This window comes from Manis pentadactyla, chromosome 1 (genome assembly GCF_030020395.1).
Source record: "Manis pentadactyla isolate mManPen7 chromosome 1, mManPen7.hap1, whole genome shotgun sequence".
Classification (NCBI taxonomy): Eukaryota; Metazoa; Chordata; class Mammalia; order Pholidota; family Manidae; genus Manis; species Manis pentadactyla.
The window spans coordinates 127771221-127798686 of record NC_080019.1 but is presented as its reverse complement, the minus strand read 5'-3'; the positions used below and the strand labels follow the sequence as shown (position 1 = coordinate 127798686).

General features: G+C 38.1%; 1 protein-coding gene across 7 annotated transcripts in view; it reads right to left on the bottom strand.

Annotated features, from left to right (window-relative positions):
• Positions 1-27466, bottom strand: part of APP (amyloid beta precursor protein) — a 260328-nt gene that overhangs the window by 127508 nt on the left and 105354 nt on the right. The window lies entirely within an intron of this gene.

The window sequence follows — 27466 nt, the reverse complement described above, 5'->3', positions numbered from 1 at the left end:
CCCACTTCCTTGCTTTGCCAACTACCTATTTTTAAAGTATCTATAGTTGATATCAGAGAAATTTCTAGAGTTGAAATACCAAATACAGACACTCCTTGCACAGTGGAACCAATGTAGCAAGTACAGGGTGATGAAGTGCACTTGGAAGTGTGTTAGTTTTTAGGTGAATCACTGATCACAGCTGTTTTTGTGAAGCCTTTTCGTTTTGCAAGGAAAAAAATCACACTGCAATATTCTCCAGGTAATATGTTATAGTTCTCTAGGTCCTAGACAGGGGCTGCAGTATAGTAATTAAAAGCACACTTCTGGAAGCTACCAGCTATGGTATGACTACTGTGACTTAGTTTCTTCATCTTTAAAATGGGATGATGACATTAGCCACCTCAGGATGTGGTGAGAGCAGTTAACATGTATCAAGCTCATGGTAAGTGCTAAATACTGTTAACTATTTGCTCTTTCTTAAACTATGGTATGACATATTTTTTTCCCTTTAAATGTTATTAGGTTTTGAGAATCATATAAATAAGAGTACTATTTGTTTTTCATATACCACGGCTTCTTTGGGGGTTATTTCAGAAAAAAGATCTATGAAGACCTAGTCTTTATTAAGTACCATGCCTAGTAAAGCCCCAGTAGCTGACCATAGACTCCAAGTCCTGCAGAGATGGACAAGTACATACGCATAAAGCTGTGCTCTAAGAGATGTGCACGCTAACTGCAGTGGATTAAAAAAAAAGTTCACAGGCCCTGGGAGGGATGGGTTGAGGTGGTAACAGGTAAATGGGGAACTAATGAGTCAACAGACATCTTCAGAGAAGATGAGGGAAAAGGGGCATTGCAGAAAGGGAAGAGCACCTGTCAATACACATGTGTCTGCAGGATCTGCAGATGGCACAGTGTGGCTGGAAAACAGGAATGGGCACTGGGAAGTGAGCAGAATGTGGGCCACAGATATATTATGAAGGACCTCGTTTGCAAGGGTAAGGAGTTTGTCTTTATTCTACTAGTGATTCAGAGCCTAGTAGGAAAGCTTTAAGCAGGAGAGTGGCAAGATTAAATGTATTTCAACAAGTATGTGCTGGCAGAATTATGAAGGACAGTGGGGGAGTGAGAAGTACGTGGGAAAGGGAGAAGGCTCTCCAGAGGCCTGGCCAAGGAAGATGAGGGAGCTGAGAGCTTTGAGCAAATACCAGACCAGATGACCATCTGGAAGAAGGGGGTTAGTGAGAAGATGAAGCAGATTCTTGAGATAGAGAGACAGGGAGAAGAACGGTTACTAATGGTGACAGAGCATGCAGCAGCAAGAATGGATGGTGCGGAATGGCAATGAAAGGGTTTGGCTCTGACCATGATGGATTTCAGATGCTGTAAGACACAGTTGTAGAGGCCTCCAGGCAATGGTTGCTAATAAAGGACTAGAAATCTGAGCCTCAAATACAGGCCTAGAAGGCCTGGGTTCTCTATTTCCATTAAGTAAACAGCAATGCACATTTTTGTCATTCTTTTCTTAAAACTGAAGACCTACCATTTTGAAAGACCACAGGTAACAGACCAGGTGACCACTCACTCTCTGCATTGCTAATATGTCCCCTGACAGTATCATATGTAACTAGAAACAGAATCTAGCATTCTGACATCTAATCATGCTGTTCCTCTCTGCTTCTCCTCTTTCCCCACAAGCGTAATTCAAGCTGCTTCCCAATTTAGGGGATACATGTGAAAACTTCCCTGAGAAGATATTTTATGTATCGATTAAGAAGCATAATTAGGAACATCCTACTATTGAAAATAATAGTATAAGAAAAGTCATTTACAATGATGACCTGAAGCTGTTAGATCTTAAGTTCTCTAAGACAAAAGGACAAGGTCTCTGACCTCAAGGAGCTTATATTCTATTTTGAGAAAGACAATAAGTAAATAAAATACTAAAAGGTATAATTAGTGTCAGGATGAAATAAATAGGCTGCTAAGATTGAGAACAGGGGAGGAGGGTGTTTTGAAAAGAATGACCAGGATAATTTGAGAAGATGACAGCAAAGCTGAGGCAGAAGATAAAAAAAACCCCAGCAAAATGGGGAAACCATTAGATTATCTGTCTTGGAGTGGGGAATGCGACCATGCTGACTTGTGTGATATGGAGTCAGCAGTGGGGAAAGCAAGGCAAAGGGTGACAGGGAGAGGTATAGAGGAGCTGGTTCAAGTATGTTAGTACCTGAAAAGAATGTAGACAAAGGCCTGATACAAAGTACGAGTCCAGTAATCGCTCCTGTTAATATAGTCCTCAGTTCAGCAAAAAGCCTCACTGTTTTTTCTGTGTATCTGGTTTTTCAGCCTACTAGAAAGCTAGTAACACATCCATTAATCTTGGGAGTTCCATTATCAGCTTTATGTATATACAGTTGACCCTTGAACAATATGGGTTTGAACTGTGTAGGTCCACTTATACATGGATGTTTTTCAATTAAGTATACTAGAAAAGTTTTTAGATATTTTCAACAAGTTGAAAAAATATTTTCTGTTCTCTAGCTTACTTTATTGTAAAAATACAGCATATAATACATACAACATTCCAAATATGTGTTAATCAACTATCTACGTTATCGGTAAGGCTTCTGGTCAACAGCAGGCTATTAGTAGTTAAGTTTTTGGAGAGTCAAAAATTATACTCAGAATTTCTGGCTGCATAGGAGGGGTTGGTGCCCATAATCCCAGCATTGTTCAAGGGTCAACTGTATACACTTCACATTTTGGCTGCTGTATAGAGATGTCTTAAGGTGTGTGTGTGGAGGAGGGTGGGTGTGGAGAAACAGTGGCTTCAGAAATTAGTAGGATACTGCAGTAACTCCAGCAGGAAAACAACAGTAGTTTACACTAGGACTTTTCTGGAAAAGATGGAAAGAAGTGCATGAATCCAGAAATGACAGGATTTGTGGAAAGGAAAATATGAGTCCCAAGTTCTTAGCTTTAATTCCTGAGATCATTATTGAGAACAGACAGCTTTGAGAAAACCAAGGTGGGGAGTGGGGATGGGAATTAAGAACTCTCTTTTGGACCCGTTAGGAGACCCACCCATCTGGACTTGCCAGGGCAGGGAGGACAAGGCATGCCTTAGGGCTTCAACCTTACTGTACAGACCCTTGGGCTGCCCACTTGGGGAACTAGTTCTAGGGAGCCAGGGCTAACTAAATACAACTGGCACCTAAAGTCCAGGGTCCAGATGATCACAACCAGGAAAAAGGGGCCAGTAAGGAAAATACTATGAAAATCCAGGACAGAAACCCAGATCCAGTAATTTAATGAGCAGACTTAAAAAAACAAAACAGAACAAAAAAAGAGATGTCAGGATAGATGAAAAGAAACGAACCGAAAAACTCCAGAGCCTTATGCAAAGCATGTCTAGGAAAGACATGTGGAAAATGGCAATGACAGACAGGTTACATCAGAAAAAGGGTTTCCAAGAAGTTGCAAATATCACTGGTTCTAAGGGTTTACTAATCTTAAGGTGCTTTATGTGGAAATTTCTATTCTATGAATGTTTAGATTCCATAGACCAGAGGCATCTGGGTCTGTGCACTGGTAGCTTGATGAGGCAGATAGAGTTTGTGAGGAAAAGTACTATAGTATTTGTCCACTAATACCTATGACACATGAAAGCATATTCAGTCCTATGTAGGGGTTATGACCAAAGATCACAGATGTGCTAAATACAGTAATTAAGACAGAGATGGGACACACAGACCCGACTTACCAATGTGCATGTTGGGAAAGAGCATTCCCAAATGGAAGTTAAGTTAGAAAGGCTATCCTGCTATGAGCGGAAGTGTGGCCAAGTGTGTTTCAGTACCAATAATGAGTTATACATGAAGCTGAACTCTACCTAAGCACACGAGGTATATACAGACGCTATAAAGTGTGGTCTCAGCATCCTGGTCCTCTGTGGTTGGTTCTAGGCTCATTAAATTACTTTACGTGCAATGTTGCTGTCCTGTGACTACCTTGTAAACATTTCCATAAAACCAAAGTGCCTCATTACCACTTGGACATATGTATGACTTCTTGGCTCCAATTTTCTGACAATAGTTAACTATAAAATTCTCCTGACAACCACTTGGGGCTAACCAGTTAACACTCAAAAGATGGGGAAACAAATGAACAGCATGTTCCAGAATGTAAAAGATTACAACTTTGATAAAGCTTCCCTTACTTATTAGTTAAGTTTAAGATACCATAATTTTTCTAAAACTGTTTCTGAAATGCAATTTAAGTATACAATTGCAGATCTTCAAATATATAGAAGTTGAAAGTAGAATGACTTTACTGCTATTATGAATTTTTACTGAATTTCTATTTAAAATATCCAAAAGAGCCCAAATGATTCCAAATTAATTTTGATAGCCATTTTCCAATCCTAGGAAGTCATATTTTCTAATATTTTTTGCTTCCCTAAAATAAAAAGGACTCTTACATACTTAAATTTATAAAGTAAGAGTATCATGAGTTTATTACCAAAACCTAATTTAATCATGTTCTCGACCTTATCTACAGGAGTGTTTAAGAAGTCATTATCTATTTTTATTGATTATAATAATTACAAGGCCTATAATGCTTTTTAAAGACTTAAGTAAAAAGGAACATATTAAAATAGCCATGATTATCAAACCAGAGGTAGGCAATTAGTAATTATGCGTTAAGAAGAGCTTTTCTATTTGACAGTGTGAGGTAATGGGTGGGAGAGTGCATCAAGTAAGAGAACATCAGTTCCACACTGGTCTGCCCTCACAATTCCAATCCATGCATTATAAACAAGTCCACTGTACATCTTAGTTCAATATGCTTCCATATCTGTTATTCAACTTAGTTCAGAAAGCAAGTACTATGATACAGGTGATTGCAATTTTCCCCATGTTGGATTAAAGAAACAGGCTCAAGGAAATTGTATTAGCCTTTTAGCCTCAGGGCACACTTTAAACCTTTGAAGATATGTTAAAAAAAATTTTTTTAAGGTATCATAGATATACACTCTTATGAAGGTTTCACATGAAAAAACACTGTGGTTACTACATTCACCCATATTATCAAGTCCCCACCCCCGCCCATACCCCATTGCAGTTACTGTCCATCAGTGTAGTAAGATGCCACAGAGTCACTACTTGCCTTTGAAGACATTTTTGAAGCAAAGATCATCTTATTTACTGATAAGTCTTTTCTTTGCTAAACTACTTGGGTGCATGTATTACACTGGATTGTTCTTTCCTCATGATGTCTTTTTATGCAGATTAGCTCTACCATCATCAAATGACCACAAATGTATCACTGCCCTGTCCTTTCCATCGTGATAATCTCTTTTCTAGTTTGGTAGCTGATGCTATGTTAACATTCTTAGTACCCATCAATAATCTCATGGCTACTGGTCCTGGAGCAGAGGACATAAAAGTAACAGCAAACATTTACTGCATACTGCATTTCTTTTTTTGGGGGTGGGGGGCGGAGTGGTAAAAAGGGTTCATACCAAGGTTTATTCTTGTGGTAGCAAGGTCGAGTACTAGAATCACTTCTGAATCTGGCAGTCTGCAAGTCCATCTCCGACTCGGCCTCCACTCAAGCCTCTGCACTGAGCATTAGGCACAGATCTTTATATAGCAAAACAAGCAATAATGGCTTATTGCCAACATGTGTGCAAGCATGCATCTATCTGCACAGTAGGCCAAGTATTACATCATTGTGCATACTGCATTTCTTATCAGACTGGTGGCAACAGGCTAAGCAGAAAACTTTGGAAGACCAAATTCACCCAACAGTAAATAATCATCTCAAATACAAAAGAAAACTTCAATTATATGCTACAAGGAGACACAAAGAAAATCATTTATGGAGTTTGAATTTTCATTTATCTGAATAAAATGGCACTATCCTATAAACGTATTTTCAAGGAAGTCCAAATACCATACTATCCTATTGAATATCCTTGGCAAATGTTTTCCAGTTATACAAGATACTGTACTAAAACAAATTAGGACCATTTCAACACACAAGCATTTATATAGCCTATTATGTTCTCAATATTCAGTTCTCTTTGTAACTATATGCCACAGCATGTCTGTAGAAAACAGAACGTAAATGACAACTGACATCCATCTGCTGTATCCTCAAATGTGTGAAGATAATATAACTAGAGAGATGGTCTGTGTGTCCTTGTTTTTTAATTGATAACAAATCAAGAGAGATTAGTTAAATGTACGGCTGAAGGAACCATGACCTCTAGGATTATTTAGAAACATGTAAATATTTATAATTTGCACCAGCTACCTTCAAAAAGTTTATGAAGATGCTATTAAACGAGTATGACACAGATTTATGTATACAATTAAGAAATTAGGGAAAGAGGTTGATAAACTACTACATGTACATTTTATTTCCTACAGGAATATTATTGATTAATGATAACCATAACATCTCATGCAAGTAAAACCATAGCTATTTAAAGTTGCTTAAATATGATCAGTGATACAGCTTTACAAGAGACAAAAGTATGTCTACTTTTACAGGATGTGTGTGTGTGTGTTGGGGGGGAGTTAAGTAAATAATGTCATCAACACCATCAGTATGTTTAATGTGCTCATATTGTTTTGCTCAATTACAAATAGATAATTTATTTGTATAAGTAAATATATAATAAAAATACATATGCTAAAATAATATAAATGGTAGATAAAAAATACCAAGAAGTAATACAAAACCGCTTGAGCTACTATATTTGTCTGAAAGCAATAAACTTAGTTCTTTAAAAATAGTGTATATTCTAGAGTTTCAACTAATTAAGATTATTCTTCTAACATCTCATCCCTTATAGGAAATTTCCTACAGGTTAAGTGAGGAAACAATTTCATTTTCAGATAAATGAGCCTAATTTTGAAGGAAGGGAAGGATACTATTCCTTTAGGACTATCTCAAAACACAAATGAACACACACACACAATTGAGATGACCACTGTCTTCAGCAAGGTAGAGTAATTCCAGCCTCTAAAATTATGTAAATTAACACTGAAATACTGAAAATGTTTGTAAATATGGAGGGTGAAAAACAAGGCTGAAGTTAATTTTTACTTAGGAAATATTTTGTTTACTCTCTACCTCTAATCAGAGAAAACAGTTTTAAGTAGCTCAGAACTTTTTTCTATGACTGACTTCCTTCCAAAACAAACACAGGCTTATTAAAATTTTGCTGAGTTTTTTGTGACAAGTTCTTGGTACTAGTTTAGACTGAGGGGGTAGGCATCATGTACTACTACAGCTTGGCTTCCTATTTTAGGGTACCTGGAAGCCAATTTATATATAACTAATTTCCAAAGTTAAGAGCATGAGATTGACTGTTACCAAGGATTTTGGAGAGCCACATGGCTCAAGTAAAGAAAAACTCTTTGGGCCTAACAGGCTGTACACAGATCTTGAGGCCAAAGCAATGAATGATACATAATTTCAAGGGCCACCTTAACATGGAACAATGGCAAATCTCATCTAAATTAGGGGTTTTATATTTAAGATAACAGTATCCAGATACTGATTTCAATAAGGAATTAGCATTGGGGGGTACTACTACCAGAAGCCAGTAAATTGCTAATTCTCTGTAATTTTTTCCTCTTTTTTTACTATTTTGTTAAACCCAGAAAATTTGGACAGTTTACTCAGAAGACATTAAGGGGACAAAGAGAGACTTTTCATTCCTCAATAGCATAAAATCCTCAGCGCTGAAACAACCCAGCTCCTCTCACAATTGAACTGTCCCCAGCACTCCTCCCTCAGCTGCATCTGGCCCCTGGGGGAGCTCGTGCCAGGGCCCAGCGAGGACAGCGGCCCAAGGCGACCCCGCCGGCAGTAGCCCAACCCTGACCAGCAAAGGCCTCTTGTCTTCCAGCCATCACCGACTTGGAGTCCCCCTGGTCTGGCCACACATCTGTAATCTGGTTAAGACTTAAAGTGTTTTGTTTTTCTTTTCGATATATATGTGGTCGTAGCTTATTAAATACAGAAGTTCAGCATTTTTAATAAGACCTCAGAGCTGGCAGCAGGTCCCCTCCAGAGAAAATGCAAGCTTCAGCTACTTGCCTATTCATCATTTTCAAATTAGTACCCTTGGTTCAGTACAAGACTCAGGGAACAGTTCCAGCCTCCACAGCGCTCAGAGCTGCCAGGCCAGCCCTGTGACAGCTACTTCTCAAAGCCAAAAGTGGTTTCATCTAGTCCATTCTTACTTGACTCATCCACTGGCAAAGATTTCAGGCTGTAATTTATCATTTGTGTGATTCACTTTGTGACCCTCCTCCAAAGTTATTAGTTTTTTCCCCCTTTGAGCATTCAATACCACTTTCTCAAAATGCAAGGTACAAAGCAGCCAAAAGATTATATATTCAAAGAATTTTTAACTCCAAAGATCCACATAAGTATAAAGTTAAATAAAGTCTCTCTCTCTCTCTCATGAGTTTTAAAGAGAGAGAAAAGTACTGGCCCATGAATAAACATGTATCCTCATGAAAGCCTGAAATATGGTAAGGCTATGAATGTTTCTGCACCCCAGGCTAACTGGAAGATGACATGTGTGTAACTTACTTCATGATTCGATGACAAGTCTTCACAAACCACAAATAATGTACCCTCCATATTACTATCTGGTGATTATAAGTTCTTGGAGCACACAGACCATAGTTGAATTGGCTTTCAACTATACTGAGCACTGGGCCAACCACAAACAGAGCCTTAATAAAAGCTTTTTATGCTGATTGCACATGATCAAGATTTCACCCCTTATGCTGAGCATCAGCTAATGTGGGTCTCTGCTCAAGTTTCTGGGAAATACCTGGAAATGGGTAGCACCCAGCATTATTAGAACACTCCATGTTTCTGAAAGAGGTGACTTGCAAGTATTTGGAGGGCTTGATAAATGGATTTAAAATGTGTCATAATTGTGCTCATGTGTGGAATTCAAAAAATACATGCAGTATTTTTGTTTATGTCAACATATTTATTGTGCCACAAGCTCTTACAGGAAAGGTAGATCAAGACAGTGAAATCATATTTGTCACTTACAGTAGAACTCCAGCATCAGCTTCAAATGAAGTCACAGCCATGACGGTCCTCAATTCAGAGTAAACTTACTATGGTTATAATTTATACTTCAACATGTTGCCTTGGCCTGGGGTACTGGATTATCACTTCCCCTCATAAGCAGTTTTAACATGATGGCTTACAAGCTGTATTATTAGCTACACCTCTCTCTTACTTGAATTGAATAATGACCAACTCACTTGAAAAAATGATAACATTAAAATGGCCCGCTATTAATCAAAGGGAGATGTAACTTTTATGTATATTTCTCAATGTGCATAACAATCCCATGCTATACAAAAAGACCTATCTCTGTGGAATATTTTGCCTGGAAATAAGAATGAGCTTTTTTTTTTAAGAGAATTGGGCTGAATAGACCTCTACTAATGTAGAAGTACAGGTTATAAATTCTTTGTACCTCCATTAACCCTAATCTCCATCCCCAAAATATAAATAAACACAGACAAGAACTTGAAATGGCTTACTTGCTTTAGAAATTCTAAGTCAAAGTGATGTTCTTCAAGTGGAGTAAATTAGTCCTCTGCAGACTGTGGCTTTTCTAGGCATGTGTTACAACCTAACACTTTTCCACACTTCCCATCTTTATTAAACTAAATTTAAAGCTTTAGAATCAACCTCCCCTACCCTCCTGAAAACATATAGGCACATTAAACAACATGGAATTGCCATATACCACATTATCAGTAAAAGTCAAGCATTTTTTGAACTTCCCTGAAATATATATGAATCATTAAGTGAAAATTATTTATTGGTCTGAAATTTATGATCAATTAATGAATTTTTAAGTTATGATTCATATGTGCTCTTCAGATGGAAGAAATGTGGCTGAATGAGAAAAATACAGATTATTAATTACATGTCATTAATGTAGAATTAATAGAATAGGAATCTGCAGAATGATTCTGCTAAATTCTTTTGAAATACCTATAAATTTGCTTGGCACAAGGAAAAAAAACTAAGTCCTCAAGTACATACATATCAGCAGTTTTGGAAAAATTCTTAATAAAATTCATTAAGTCATTCTACAAATAACTAATAGGCACCAGAAATTAATTAAATGGGTTAGGAATTGCAAGGTGTTCAAAACAGTGGTTTACAAATAACTAGACTATGTAGTATCTATTATGATTACCACTTGTGCACAGACAATGGTATAAGAAGGCAATAACACCTAGTCCATACCTTCAGGAAACTCATAGTTTAGAAGACCCTAAAAGCTTGGGGGCTTTAGGAATGGGTCATGCCACTAATAACAAATAAAAATCCAGTACTGGTGAATATGCAATGCAATGACAAAATAAATTCATACATTGTTGTTACTTTACTGTAAATGAGCACAAACATTACTGAGATAAATTTTAAGTGCTGTGAAAACATTCTTATCTTTTAACTCAATAATCCTATTTTTGGAAATCCACCTTAAAGCAATTATTATATACTGGAGGAAAATTTAGACTCATTAAGGAATTCAAAAGCATGGCTTCTGTAGTGAAATAAAAGGGAAGTAAAAATATGTCTGAAAATGGTGTCATGGATGAATAAACTTGGAAGGAATATACATAATTGAAGTGATAAATATGAAGACTATAAATTTACTTTTATAGTATTTAAAAACAAAAATTTTATATTTTATCCACAAAACATATGTGTATGAACAAAAACAAACAGAAACACAAAAATTACCATGAAGTCAAATAATAGGTGATTTTCCTTGACCCAAACCTTTTGAAAAGTTACCATACTTCAAACATTTTTCTAATTAGATGCTGTGCAAAATACTTTAGAGAAAGCCTCCCATGCTTCTAAATACAGCAAATATTTCAAAACATGACCATTCTGCCCCAGAAAATATGCTAATACTTAATCATTGTAAAAATGGACAGTAATATTAATAAAAGGAATATTTGATAGAAGAATTAGAATTAATTAACTACATAGATAAGGTGGCTTAATCATCTGCTGTATCTGAGCACACTTCAAGGATGGGATTGTAAAACCCATGGATGCAGATATGTTTGAAAGGTTTGTTTTGATCTCATATATTTCCATCTGCACAAAAGCTGAATTCAAGAGACATACTCCTAGTGTTTGCTTTGCTGTCCACAGAAGGTCAGAGTGAAACAAATCTTGGAATGGAAGATTTTTTTTTTAAAGAGTAATTTCCATAGTTTTCCAATATGGAGAAACTTCTAAGCCAGCTGGCATTTCTTTGTTGTGACACTGTCTCATATACTGTGGGTTCAACACCATCCCTGGTCACTACCCACCAAATGCTAGGAGCACCCTCCTCCCACCAAAGGTTGTAACAACAAACTAATAATGTCCGCAGATACTTCCAAGGGTCCCTTGGGCAGCAAATTGCCCCCAGGTGAGAACCATTCTTCTAAACGGATGCTTATCTATTCTTTAATTAAATCACACAATGTTTGCCAACAACTAATGGATTTGAGATAGTCTCAAGACTGAAAGGGCAAGCTCATTCTATTTCAGCCAATTGGGACCCGGATCCTACCTCAGACAATCGGGACCTGGATCCTATTTCACCCAATCAGAGCTTGGCCTCTCTCCTCTCCAGTCAGCAAGGAGCTCACCCACCACCCTTAGACCCTGCCAATTGACCAGAGCCACGACCTATCACCCCACCAACTACCCCTAGATCCAGCCAATCAGCCAGAGCCACGACCATCACCCCACCAAATGCCCTAGAACCCCATAAAACCTTTGTGGTATTGAAACTCGCTCTCTTTCTCTGGCATCTTGCCACTGCGTTGGTGTAGATGAGAGATTGAGCTCGAGCTAGCTCGAATAAAGGCTCTTCGCTTTTGCATCGGTGTTGGCTCCTTGGTGGTCTTCTGGGATTTGCGACTTTGGGCACAACATTTGGGGGCTCGTCCGGGATCCCAGAGACCCCCAGGACTCCCGACCCGGAGGGCCCTGTGCTGGCTGGTGAGTGCACTCAGTTATCTGTCTGTCCTTGTCTACCTGTGTCTCACTGTTTTGTTTGCAAACAAGCCTGTATAAGCCTGTAGGAGCTCCAATCTGTATCTGGGTTGGCATTGACTTAGGTGGACGCTCTGGCAGGTCACTGACCAGGGGTCTTGGGAGACGTCCCTTGCCCCCATCTGGAGGACGAGGTCCTCATCTGTGAGGGAAGTCGGCTGCCGCTGCAGTCCGACAGGCCCTCAACTTACTTTCAGTTTTGCCTCCGTGGCCGCGGCAGATTCTTCTCTGTAGGCGCCTGTTTGTTGTTTGTCGTGTTTGTCTTAAGTCTTCTTGTTGAGAGAAGAAATGGGACAGACGCAGATGACCCCCTTGTCTCTCATGACAGACCATTTTTCTCAGACATTAGGTAGAGAGCTCACAATTTGAGCACAGACGTCAGGAAGGGAAAATTTTGTGTTTTCTACACCTCCGAGAGGCCGTCCTTTAACGTTGGCTGGCTGCCGGAGGGAACATTTAATCCAACCACTCTCTTACAGGTTAAAGATATCAGGGGAAGAGCTAACAACCTCAGTGTGGAAGTCCAGAAGGGTCGGTGGCAGACTTTTTGTTCTAGTGAGTAGCCAGTTTTCAATGTCAGACGGCTACCAGAGGGAACCTTATCATTATGTCTCAGTCTGTATGTTTGTGTGTCTAAGTGTGTAAATGAAAATATCTTTCTACCTCTGGATAGTATTAATGAAATTGATTTAAAGACAAGTGCTTGTGAAAATTGGGCATTCCAAAACTTCCAGAAAATCTGATAAAAAATATTAAGCATTAATGCTAATTTGGGTTTGGCTGAGGCGCGCGTGTCCTTGTAGTTACCAGCTGCCTAAGTTTACCTAAGGTCATTTAAGTCGATGCTATCTGCTAAATCTTTTAAGAATAAAATGCTTAAAGGCCTGGCTTTGTCTAATATTCAGTAAAGGTCTTGTAAGTAATCTAGCATAGTTGTTACGAATGAGTGAACTAAATGAGTGTGGCAAGTGAACACCTTTTTAATTGTGTGTTACAGTGTGTATACCTACCTGCAGCCTGAGAATATTTGTAGTAACCTAGAATCTTAAAGTTTTGCTAAGTTGATATACTTTATGTTTAGTGAGAGATTGTGCTGTAAGCTCATAGTTACAGAAATTATAAAATGTTCATAAATTTGTCAGTCTAAAGAATGCTAGTGTAACAGTTTACAATAGCCTGCTTCTCAATGTTCACTAGAAATTAAGGTACCTAATGGTTTTAAGTTCTAATTAAAACTACTTAAAGTAATAAGGAAAACATTTCTGCATGCTAAAGAATGTCTTTTGATAATAGAAAGTAACTTTGTACAGCTGTTTATTTAGAGGGAGAACTCTAAATATAAGAAGAAGGTTGTAGAAAGTTTTGGAAGAATTTAATATGGTCATGCTATATAAAATTAAAGCAAATGAGTCTCAGTATCAAGTACATAGCAAAATTAGAATTTTGTTTTCAGTTAAAAAGACAAAGTTTTCTTAAACTGTTAGTCTGCTCTTAATGTTGAAAGATTGCAAAAGGCTTTCTAATTGTTTTATCAAAGAAGTTTCTCATGCTTAAAGTCTCAATGAGTTGTCTGAGTATTTAAGAAAATGACATCTTAATATTAAAAAGACTAAAAGCTAAAGTTTGCTAACAACTGTGTAAACTTCTTTATTTGCCTTTGAGGTATTTTGTCATTCTGGTTAAATGGATAAGTATTGCTTCATAGCAACCTATAATACTATTTAAGCAAGTGCCAAATAAACTTTCTTCTGACAACTTCCCAAAATCAAATTCAAAAAGGTACTTTTACCTCTTGTTAACTCTGATATTTTCCAGAGGGCCCCTGGAACATGTCAGAGGATTTTTTTTTCTCATTGGAGAAAGTATTTGACTAATTTGGCTTATGTCTGATATATACTTACCTGCTTAATTACCTGGAAAGCACTGTCAAAGGGAATGATGCTAAACTTTGTTACTGAATGTTTTTTTGTTACAGAAATATCCGAATTTCCTTATGTCTACTGTCTTGCAGTAAGCTGTCATCAGATCTTTAGCCATTGTCATTTGTAAGTCTTTTGCCATTTATAGTCATTGTTTTATTACTCCTACACTAGTAAAGAACTAGATTTCAGCAGAACAGGTATTAGTTACATAAGATTAAATGAACTAAGGAAGATGGTTTTGTGACTTTTTGTTTCAGATGTTGCTGATAAAGTGTTTTAAGCTTTTTCTCTTAAGCTGACAACAGTTTCATGAATGACAATACCTTTATAAGCAGAATTGAAACATTTATCTTTCTCTCTACCTGATACCTCAAGAATTTAAAAGCTTTCAGTATTTTTATGTTTCATGGCAGTATGTTTATTTGCATAAGTTCAATAAGAACCTAGATTCCTTGTAAGAGGACCAATTAAAAACACAGGTTATCTACCAAGGCTTTGACTGGAATGTCATATCTGAGAGACATGTGCATAAACTCAGATATGGACAGCTTTAAGGAACTAAGGTTGACTTTATAAAGCCAACAAAGCCCCTTAGAAGAACTGGCCTGGTACCTTGCTTACAGGGCTCCCAGCAGCCTTACCAGGTGAGTAAGGAAGGTCACTTCCTGGCAGGAGGTGAGTAAGGAAGGTCACTTCCTGGCAGGTTCAGGAACCTCAAGATGCCTCAGGGACCTCAAGAAGAAAGGAATTCACCCAAATCTACAGGTACTGCAGGCAAAACCTGATGGCAAGTCTGGCTTGGCTGTCTGGCCTCAAGAGGCCTTTAAAAGTTCAATCTGAAATTCCTTACAAAAAGTTCCAGCAAGGCACGTTTAAAAGAGCCTATGTAATCAATTGCTCTTCTTGCTGCACTTATGCAAATAATCAAGCCAACTGTTAATTGTTTCCTTAATCTGGCTAATTCTAATAATAATAAGGGTAATTTTAGAGAAAAGTGTTGTTTCAATAATGCTGTCTTATCTATACTAAATCCTAATATCCAGAATTCTAATTTCCCCATAATACCTGACTATGATTCTCAATTAGTCTTCATATTTCTAGTTCTCATATTCAGCCATGCATTCTTAATCTCGTCAAGTTTGTCCTTCCAGAATAGAAAATCCACCTCCAGATGTTGCTACTTAACCTAATAACACAATTTGTTTTATCTTGCCTAGAAGCCACAAAACTGCAAATAATAATAGAAATGAAACCCACAATAGAAGCGCCAACCTTCTGAGGCCCTCTCAACTGACCAGTGATGGAGACCTAGCTGCAACCTTTACTGCGCCCCCTTCTCAGCATGAAGCAGCCAGAGCGGTCATCGCCCCTAGCAGCAGCTAGGGTCTCTATCTGTAGAGGGGAGAATGAGACAGGGACCATAGGCTTAGACAGAATAAGGTGAGAGCCTCTGGAGAAAGCAAGGCAGGATATTTGCAATCAGAGCAACGTCACTACATGCTGGAAACCCCACCCCCTACTAAAACTATGTTGAACATTAAGCTCTAGAATCATTCTTCAGTGAGATCAGTTAATGTTCCCCAGATAAAGAAGAGTAGCACATGTTTTATTATGCTAATCATTTGTAATCGTGTATAAGATTCACTTTAGCATACTAAAAGGCCCAGGCCTGTGTGCTGTCTTTCCTCCTTCAGATCTGACTAGGTAATTTTGCAAGCTGAGCAATTGACTTAGCATGCAGACCCAGCTGTAGACGGGCATAGTAAAAGGCAGGATTCTTTAGCAAATAGACAATATCTCAGCCCATCTTAGAGGCTGGGCACGCAGTCTTTTGATGTGCGCCCGAACCAAGGTGCCAGTGTCCCAGAGAAAAATCAAGGCAGGAAATTATCTTTAATATTCAAGGACCCCTTGCCATCCTACTCCTTTTACTAACCCTTGGGCCCTGTATCATCAACAGGCTGGTCCAGATTGTCAGAGACCATGTGGGGGCCGTCCAACTGATAGTCCTCCATGCTCAATACAAGCCCCTAGTAATCTTGTTACTCCTGCTTACCTTTAGACCATGTATCCTCAATAAACTGGTAACTTTAATTAAAGATAGAATTAATACAGACCAGCTAATGGTGCTAAGACAACAGTATCAGCCTTTATCTCCTTACAACTGCAAAACCTTATTAGACCCATGACTGGGTCCTTTCTTAGGATCCAGAGAAACAGGGGAATGAAAGGGCAAGCTCCCAGATTCTATTTCAGCCAATTGGGACCCGGATCCTACCTCAGCCAATCGGGACCTGGATCCTATTTCACCCAATCAGAGCTTGGCCTCTCTCCTCTCCAGTCAGCAAGGAGCTCACCCACCACCCTTAGACCCTGCCAACTGACCAGAGCCACGACCTATCACCCCACCAACTACCCCTAGATCCAGCCAATCAGCCAGAGCCATGACCATCACCCCACCAAATGCCCTAGAACCCCATAAAACCTTTGTGGTATTGAAACTTGCTCTCTTTCTCTGGCATCTTGCCACTGCGTTGGTGTAGATGAGAGATTGAGCTCGAGCTAGCTTGAATAAAGGCTCTTTGCTTTTGCATTGGTGTTGGCTCTTTGGTGGTCTTCTGGGATTCGCGACTTTGGGCACAACAAAGACTATAACTTGTACTTCCTGAAGTCTCAAGACTGTAACTTGTACTTCCTGAAATTTTTGCCTACTGTTATTTTTTAAAAAAGCTCTAATTTGACATTAGGGAACAAAAAATGCTTGCTGATTTAAGTAAGAAAGCCACACTTAGAAGAGACTTTTATTCAAAAGCTCAAATGGAAATGATGATCTTACCTTCATTTATAACTCCAATTACATTTATTTTATACTAATTTATTTCACTTCTTGAAGCAATGAAAGGATATTCAAGTAATAACTATAGCAAAGGTGCTAAGCGATTGTTACAAATATTCTAGAAGTCCCAGCACCTCCCCCGACCCGCCCCTACTAGTTTTAGCTTTAGAGACTCCTGATGCAATTTCACTTACTGCATGTTTGGAATGATATTCCTCAGCAATTTTTGTTTTAAACATCAATTAGTTTAACATTATTTATCAATTATGTCTGTATGCATTTGCTGTGAATGCCAACTCAATTCAACTCAAATATGTGTTGATCACCTAGCTTGTAAAAAAGTAGGCTATGTATTTTAATATTTAAAGCCACACAGGCCTCAAAACAAATTCCAACTGGTAAGGAGGATAGGATATTAATCCTCAGAATACCAACAGGGTCTCCTGGACTCAACTTTACCTTCTGGTTTCATTTGGAGCAGTTCTATCTACTTGTAAGGATTGAATACTTCTGACTTTAAACTGTGCTAAAGAAGGCCCAATAATATAAAAAGTAAAGGAAGGAATCGCGTAGAAGGATGATGCAACAGAGACACTGTCCATTTTATTACTGTGTTCCCAAAACACTGCATCATCTTTCAAAAGGTATAAAAGAAGTCTAGACAGGCACAGTCGCAGGGGGGCCATCAGGTGAGAAATTGGGGATCAACAGAGGTGAGGCTTAGAACCTCACCCCCCCTGTTTTGAGAGAAATCTTCTGCATCCGTGGATGTTTTGTTGCCCTTGTCTAGCTTGGATTAATACTTAGTCTATAGGCACACACCTGATCATCTACATTTGCCCTCTTACAGCACTAAATTATGTTTTCTACCTTTATCTTGCATCTACCTACCACTTCAGCATTTTATTAAAAATAATAATAATAATAAAGCAATAATAAGGGAGAAATGTGGGATTCACATATAAATCAAGTATAAAAATCAAACAAATAATATTTGACCTGATTGTTTATAGTTCATGATGCGTGATCAAAACCAAAAGTTTCTGTGATATGACTGCCCTTGCACTGTTCACCATGTAAGAACTTATTCACTATGTAAGAACTTGTTCGTTAGTATTGAGTCCCCTATACAGAATTTTATTGTTGTTAACAACCATTTGATCGATAAATATGAGAGATGCCCTCTCAAAAAAAAAAAAAAAAAGAAAAAGAAGTCTAGAGACTTCATTGAATACAATTAAAAATGTTTATTTTCCATAGTGGTAAGTAGGAAAAATGGGAGAATACTGACAGGAGGTATTTCACAATTATTAAACAAACCAGATGATGAATGAAACTGATCACATAAGCAACACCCCACACTACAAGTCTTCAGATGATATCCTAAATGAAGAATCTCAAGTTCAGGAACTGAAAACTGAGCAATGTATTTCTAAAAACAAAAAGGAAATAATAGTATTTGTAAGACCGGAGGTACCAGAGGAAGGGACGGGTCTCACTGGAGGAACCCAACTCGAGCCAAGGAAGGAACAGTGAATGTCAGTCAAATGATTCAACATAAGGTCCCTAGCCACAGGTCTTGCCTAGAATACGCGTCATAGTACTCTCTCCCCAGCAAGACCAATCATCCGTGATTACGACACCCACACAGCCCAATTGGTTCTGTTTACAATACCCTCAGGGCTCTCCCAGCTCCCTTGATAAGCCTGTCGCCCCTCCTGCTGGGCGCAACTTCCCTGGCCCTTGTGTGCACGAACCAGCGAACCTCGCCGGGATTACGCTAATAAATTTTATTTGGCTTCTTTGTTGCAACTTGCCTGGTCTGGTTTCGCTTTCCTTACAGTATTCTGTTTTTCTTTTTTTTTTGGTATCATTCATATACAATCGGATGAGCAACACTGTGGTTACTAGATTCCCCCCATTATCAAGTCCCCATCACATACCCCACTACAGTCAGTGTCCATCAGTGTAGTAAGATGCTATAGAATCACTACTTATCTTCTCCGTGTTATACTGCCTTCCCTGTGCCCCCCCACCTCCAATGTTATGTGTGCTAATTGTAATGCTCCTTTTTCCCCTTCTCCCTACCCACCAACCCTCCCCAGTCCCTTTCCCTTTGGCAACTGTTAGTCCATTCTGGGTTCTGTGATTCTGCTGCTGTTTTGTTCCTTCAGGTTTTGCTTTGTTCTTATGTTCCACAGATGAGTGAAATCAATTGGTACTTGTCTTTCTCCGCCTGGCTTTTTTCACTGAGCATAATACCCTCTAGCTCCACCCATGTTGTTGCAAATGGTAGGATTTGTTTTCTTTTTAAAGCTGAATAATATTCCATTGTGTATATGTACCACATCTTCTTTATCCATTCATCTACTGATGGACACTTAGGTTGCTTCCATTTCCTGGCTATTGTAAATAATGTCATGATAAACATAGGGGTGTATATGTCTTTTTGAAAATGGGATCCTGCATTCTTAGGGTAAATTCCTAGAAGTGGAATTTCTGGGTCAAATGGTATTTCTATTTGTAGTTTTCTGAGGAACCTCCATATGGCTTTCCACAATGGTTGAATTAATTTACATTCCCACCAGGAGTGTAGGAGGGTTCCCCTTTCTCCGCATCCTCACCAGCATTTGTTCTTCCTAGTCTTTCCTATGTTGGACATCCTAACTGGTGTGAGGTGATACCTTATCGTGACTTTTATTTGCATTTCCCTGATAATTAGCAATGTGGAACATCATGGAGCATCTTTTCAGGTGCCTGTTGGCCATCTGAATTTCTTTTTTGGAGAAATGTCTGTTCATATCCTCCACCCATTTTTTACTAGGGTTATTTGCTTTTTGGGTGTTGAGGCATGTGAGTTCTTTATATATTTTGGATGTTAACCCCTTGCTGGATGTCATTTACCAATATATCTCCCATACTGTAGGATGCCTTTATGTTCTGCTGATGGTGTCGTTTGCTGTACAGATGCTTTTTAGCATGATATAGTTCCATTTGTTCATTTTTAATTTTGTTTCCCTTGCCCGAGGAAATGCTTTCTGGAAAAAGTTGCATATATTTCTATTTAAGAGATTTTTGCCTATGTTTTATTCTAAGAGTTTTATGGTTTCATGATTTACATTCCGGTCTTTGATCCATTTAGAGTTTACTCTTGTGTATGGGGATAGACAATAATCCAGTTTCATTCTCTTGCATGTAGCTGTCCAGTTTTGCCAGCACCAGTTGTTGAAGAGGATGTCATTTCCCCATAGTATATCCATGCCTTCTTTATCATATATTAATTGACCATGTATGCTTGGGTTTATATCTGGGCTCTCTAGTCTGTTCCATTGGTCTATGGGTCAGTTCTTGTGCCAGTACCAAATTGTCTTAATTACTGTGGCTTTGTAGTAGAGGTTGAAGTTGGGGAGCATAATCACCCCCACTTTATTCTCCCTTCTCAGGATTGCTTTGGCTACTCAGAGTCTTTTGTGGTTCCATATGAATTTTAGAAGGAAATAGTATTCTTATCCACTTAGTCATTCAACAGGAAGGACGGGATCATTATTTTGCCACAAAACATCAACTATATTGCTAAAATTACTAAAAAGATCCATGACACCTTTTCTCTTTTATGATGCTTGTGCAACAAATTTTATGTTTGTCCAACAACATTCTTTTGATACAGTTTGGAAGCAGACAAATTACCACAGGCAGGAGTGTCTATAAAGGTGGTTATATTTGACCCTTGAGCAACATAGCTTTGAACTGTGATAATCCACTTATACATGGATTTTTTTTCATTAAACATATTGGACAATATTTGGAGATAAGCAGTAAGTTGAAAAAACATTTTCTCTAGCTCTCAGTTATAAAAATACAGTATGTAATATATAAAATATGCAAAATATGTGTTAATCAACTGTTTATGTTATTGGTAAGGCTTGTGGTCAACAGTAGGCTATTTGTAGTTCAGGTTTTGAGAAGTCCTACATTACACCCTGATTTTTTACTGTGCAGGGTGTTGGCACCCCTAGCCTATGTTGTTCTAGGATCAAATGTAGAAGTAAAGAATCAATGTAGAAGTTGGGGGATGAGGGGTGAGTGGAGGCTGGAGGATGATTCTAATGGGTGTTATAAAATCATGACTTAAAAAATATTCTGCAATTACAGACAGAAGATGGCTGTTCTTTCTTCCATAGAATTACGAGGTCTCAAAGTTTTAAAAGTATTGATTTTTTTTACAATTATCAAGTAAAAATGCAAGCGCAAGAAGACCAAAAAGTCTGATAGGCTGGAAACCAACATAGATGTATCTGAAATCTGGAAAATTTTAAATTTGTAAAATAGATATATTCCAGGTTCATGCATGGCAGATGACTAGCAGCTTATTGCCTTTAAAAGATAACTGCCCATTTCAGAAATCCCTACCTTTAAAACCAGAAAAAAATGGAATAAAAATCTGGGTTTACTCTATCTAAATTTAAATTCAAATTAAAATATTTATAATAATTCTCATTAAATTTCTAAATCAAGTTATTCATCACTACCCTAAAAATGTTGTAAGTTTCTTAAATACTTAAAAATATTAAAAATTATAATATGAAGGGCCCACAGTACCCTGATAGTTAATGATGCTGGGCTGACTTTTTGGCATAGTTCAGGGCAAGGGGATCATCAGGACAGACTTAGTTGACTGGGCCAATGAGCTTTGTACGGTACCATGTGCTCCCATGTGGGTGTGCACGTGCGCGTGCACACACACACACACACACACACACACACACACACTCACTCTCTCTCTCTCTCTCTCAATACCTTAATCAACTAAAGAACACTCTCCTGAGCTACAAAGTACAGCCTTTAAAGAAGGGCATACATAGTATGATGCAGAGATGTATAGTGAGAGACAAGCAATCATTTATCTGGATCTACCTTCAGCAGCTTTCCTTTTTTTTTAATTAAAAGAAAAAAGGAAAAAAAATCACCTAACCCAGGAAGATCTATTAGAATGTCTCTCAACACATTCTCACTGATAATGCCTGCAACCCTACAAACAAGATACTACATCATTTAAGACTCTGTTTTGAAAAAAGTGCAAGGACCAGCTCTGGAGAGGAAAGGTGGTGTTATAATAGAAGTAAAGGATCTTTCCTTTTATCAATGGCTCTATAAATTCAACAACCCCTGCGGACTACAGGCTGGATTCTGTAGTTCCAGGTGGGAGCAAACTCAACCTCCAAACCTCACTTCCCAGGTCAGGCTGGGTATGTGGCTCCTCTTAAAAGTTAGTTTTCCAAATGAATTTTCCCATGGAAAAATTCTTACCCATGATGGCTGGGCTCTGTATCCTATTAATGTAACTAAGCTACATTATTGATTGCATAAATAGGTAGTTTGAGGTCAGCAGAGAACTTAATCAGTATAACACTGGAGAAAGAAATACTGAATTATGTACAAAAGAATTTGGGGAAAAACTGATTTGTATGTATCCAATCTTTTAAAAGACTTACCTTTTTCAATGAATTCATAAGAAACAGCTCATCCCACAAAGAATGTTTCTCTAAATGCCTCATTAGCAGCAGCAAAATATTCAACTCCTATCTAAACAAAATCTCACTACTTACCAACACAGTCTATTCAACTGAATCAAATTTTACTTAGAGAAGATCAGAGGTTCCCCTTCCTTCTCCCTTCTTCAACAACTGTCATTTAGTGTCCCCTAAGGACATTTTACATAAGATGTGTTAAATTTCTATTCTGGTTCTGCATTTCAAGTGTCACAAGGGGGCTGGTTCCTGGAACTGGGAAGCTGCCAGGTGGCAGGAACCCAGCTTGGGTGTGGGTCAGTGGTGCAATCTCTCTCCTGCTTTGCCCACTTGCTTTGCCTGATGAGGACAAAGGCAAACATGCCTGCAAGGCTAAGAGAAAAACACTTTCAAAAATAAAGTGATGCATATGACCTGATATCTTCATTATATTAAGTAAAACACAATTATTTTAAATCTTGAAAACATGAACAGGCAAAAGCAATGACTCAGAGTTCAACCTTAGACCGTATTACTGGGCTATATAAACCATTTACCTTAATGGGAGAAAAAGTGTTGAGTAGAAATTTTGAGTATCTAGAATCATGATGTTTAATACAATAGCCACTATCCATACGACTACAGAGCACCTGAAATGAGGTAGGTCAGAACGAGAAGTGCTCTAAGTGTAAAATATGTGCTAGATTTTGTATGAAAGAAATAATGAATGTGAAAGTATCTCATTAATAACTACATGTTGAAATGACAGTATTTTGAAAATACTGGATGAAATAAAATGTTATTGAAATTAATTCACCAGTTTCTTTTTACTTTCTTAAAGGTGGCTATCCGAAAGTATAAAAGTACATTATGTAGCTCACCATTGTATTCTTATGGGACAGGTCAGTTGGTGCTAAAACACAAGACCTTCTAGAACATCCATATATGGACCATGAAGTCCTTACCAAAAGCTATGAAAGGAATTTTAATAAGAAATTCGATTTGGTTACTATTTATTGAAGACCAATGTGTGAGTCATACCCAGTACATAAACTGTAGTTTGGATTCTAGCAGGTAAAAAGAGAAGTGACTACAATTCATTAGTAGACAAGTCACAAAATAAAAGAACACAGGAAAAGCAAAGGTAGGATAAGAAAGCAAAATATTTCAAGGAGTAATCAGAGAAGACTTGTAAAGGAGGTACTTTTTCCTGGTGAAATTTAAAAAATGTATAGGATTTTAGAGGCTATGGCAAGATGTGGCAGTTTAGAATCAACAAATACCTTTGTGTTATATTAACACTATCTGATGAAAAAGGAAATACATTTTCAGAAGGGACAGAAAGGTGGAACAAAAGCCCAGAGAAAGAAAAGGCCAGGGGGTTGGAGATGTCAGTAGATAAGGTAAGGCATGTTTATAAGGATGACATGCATGCTGGCGCCAAGCAGTAAGAATTCTGAGTGCCCTGCAGGGGAATGTGGACTTTTCTATAGGTTGTAGGAACCATCAAATATTTCCCACCAAGTGGTAGTTAGTAAGACTGAAAACACGTAACAAGAACATTATTAAGTAATGGAGCATCATCTGGGAAGAGAGGAAACAAAAGCCTAAGGGGCACGTAGACTGAACTCCAGGTAATAGGAACGGAAGTCAAGGTATGAATGAGTACTTTAAGAACATTAGAAATTACAAAGGTGGCAAAAGAAAGTGAGCGATTGATACAGTAATCAAAGAAGTTAATATACTAGGAGGTAAACAATGATCTGAACTCAGGTAGTGGCAGTTCAGGGAATAGTTTTGTAGGCAGAAGTGAAGAAGCAAATGATAAGGGCGATGAAAATAGAGTATGTGGGTGGCAAGTGAACACACAAAAAGATGCTCCCCATAGTTTGTCATCAGGCAAATGCAAATCAAAACAATGAGATACCACTATGCACAATACACATCTATCAGATTGGCCAAAATCCAGATCACTAACACCACCGAGCTGGTGAGGCTGTGGACCAACAGGAACTCTCCTTCACTGCTGGTGGAAAGGCAAAATGGTACAGCAGCTTGCAAGACAGCCTGGAGGTTTCTTATAAAACTAAACATACTTTTAACAAAAGTCCAACAATCAAGCTCTTTGGTATTTTTACCCAAAGAAGCTGAAACTTTAGGTTCACAAAAACCTGCACACAAATGTTTATAGCAGCTTTATTCGTAGCTGCTGAAACTTGGAAGCAGCCAAGATGCCCTTCAGTGGATTAATGTATAAAAAACATGTACATCCAGACAAGGCACTATTACTCAGCACAAAAAAGAAACAAGCTATCAAGACATGAAAAGACATGGAGGAACCTTAACTGTATATCACTAAGTGAAAGAAGCCAATCTGAAAAGCCTACATACTGTATGATTCCAACTCTATGATATTCTGGGAAAGGTAAAACTATGAAGACTTAAAAAGATCAGAGGTTGCTAGGGATTAGTAGGCTGGGAGGGATGAAGAGGTGGAATAGAGAGCGTATTTAGTGAAAATACTCTGTATGACATAATGATGATGAATGCATGTCATTACACATTTGTCCAAACCTACAGAATGGAGAATGCCAGGTGAGAACCCTACGGTAAACTATGGATGTGTCAGTGTAGGTTCGTCAGCTATAATAAATATACTGCTCTGGTGGGAGTTGTTAATGGGGAGGCTATGCGTGTATGGGGCTAGAGGGTCTATTGGAAATCTCTGTATCTTCTGTTCAGTTCAATTTTGCTTTGAATCTAAGCCTACCATGAAAAAAAATAGTCTTGAAAAAACTAAGAAAAAAAAAAACAAGAAAGTGAAGGTGATCAAGTGTTTGGAGAAAACATAATCATAACAGGGCAGATGGGAAACAAGGGGATGGCAGAAGACACAGAGAGATGTTGAGGTGGAAGAGAAACTTAATGAATTCAACAAACATGTACTAAGTGCCTACTGAATTCCAGGTATTATGGTGGAGAAATTCACAATGGCTGGCCATGGAAGGGTCTTCTGTGGAGCATGAAGGAGACTGATGCTGGGAACAAATTAGAATGGGGCTGTCTCAGGCCAACTGCTTTGTGGAAGGTGATATAGGTCATCAAATATTGATAATAAGGTGCATCTAGTAACATTAAGATCCCAGTTGGTATTACAGTACAAATAAGAAATGGAACTAACTGGGGTATCATATGACATGATACATCAACCTTAGAAAACTCAGGAGCAATTAAAGGGAGAAATTAATTTTTTCCAAATATGGAGGACTGACAAAAATATGCTGAGAAAATGTAAAGGGTATCAACAAGTACAGGATATTCAAATGAATATGTGAAAATAGTTATCCATTGGGTCCATCCTGGTAGAAAGAACACCCTTATTCCCCAAAAAGGAGAAAAATGGACTACAAGTCTGCATCATGTAGGTGATCATAAGGGAAAGGTGAAATTCAGTTGGACTTGATGAGTGTTTTAGGTTTAAATCAGAAGATCATGGTCAGAGAGGAATGTCAAAGGCAGAAACCGTAAGGCTATGTTTCTAAGCAATAGAGTCCAAGGGAGGACTGTGTTGCTGGTAGCACAGATGGAATACAAAGGAAGGAGATGAGGAAGTAGGCAGCTAGATTTTAACTGGTGATTGTAACAAAGAGGGCAGACAGTAACATAACCAGAGAGATGGATATTAAAAGAGGTACAATTACTGAGTGACAGAAATAAATAAATAAGGGACTCAAGGCCAGAACAGGAAGCCCTATGAATCTCCAGCACTGGTGAAAAGGTTGCAGGAATATAAAGGGCCACAGAGAGGGTTTCTTAAGATATGATGTTAGCATTGATTTCAATTAGGTCAGTAAGTTGGAAGGGGTATAGAAGGAAAAGATCAAGACACACTGAAATATACTCCCAATAAAAAGTAGGTTTTACAAGATATAAAAAATGTGTTAAATGGGAAAGTGGGCCTGACAAAAGCCTTTCACTCACAGGATAAAGCAAAAACACCTATTTTTAACTTCACAAGTCCTTGTTAATGAACGACTGTGACTGATGGTTTACCAGCCTTGATAGAGGGTTACAAGTTCACAGCCAGCTCTATGTAATTTTAACAGTGGCCATGGAGCTTTCTTGGTTTATTTGCCATTATTTAGGTTGTTTACTAAGAACACAGTCATTTCAGTAATGAGAACTGATCAGGTATTCAACTGACCTATGACCAAAGAGAATGCCTACCCAACTACTTCAAACTTCCCTTTAAACTACTGGTTTCACTGACACTCTACAGTGAGAGCTCTGGCGACGAGAATGTTTTTCAAGAAATGACTCTGAAACTGTCTAATCTAGTTACAACTGAGGAAGAACATGAAAAAGCCATAAAAACTGTAAGAACGAAGCACCTCCAACTTCCAGGTAAAGCATCAATGAAACCCAAACCACTGGACTTTTCTGCATCCAACACATGGACACAGATGAGGGGAACAGCCATGGCCCAGAACACAACTACTTAATTATATGGAAAAAACACTCAGAAGCTTTCCCACTGGCACATCTTGTTCTCACTGACATATACTGCCATGGGAGAAGGACAGTTCATACTACTGAACTTGCAACTTTTACAAACAGAAAACACTGTGAGCATACATTTTCCCCTTCTTTCTTTTCTTCTTTATAATTTATTTGTTTGTTTAGCTTTATGTCTTGCTACACTGAACACAATTTTTCTAAACCTAGTAAAGAGGGAACACAAAAGAGCTTACCTAACAAAGAGTCATGATAAAATTGGTGACAGCCATGAGTTGAAGCCTCAAAACTGAAATGGCAACTGCGGATTCTTATATATTTGTGAGCTGTGTTTGCATTTTTTTAATATTATTTTTAAAAGTCTACAAAGCATATTATTAAAAAGAAAAACCTGTGCCCAACTATGTAAAAGTCAGAAAACTCTATATTAATAACAAGTCTTACAATTCATATTTAATGTTCTACTTGGCAATCTGTCAACACTAGGGAATATCTGAGAGAATACTGAAGGAAAAAGAGAAGTAATATAATTATGGTTACCTTTTGGGGATGACAGAGCAGGAAAC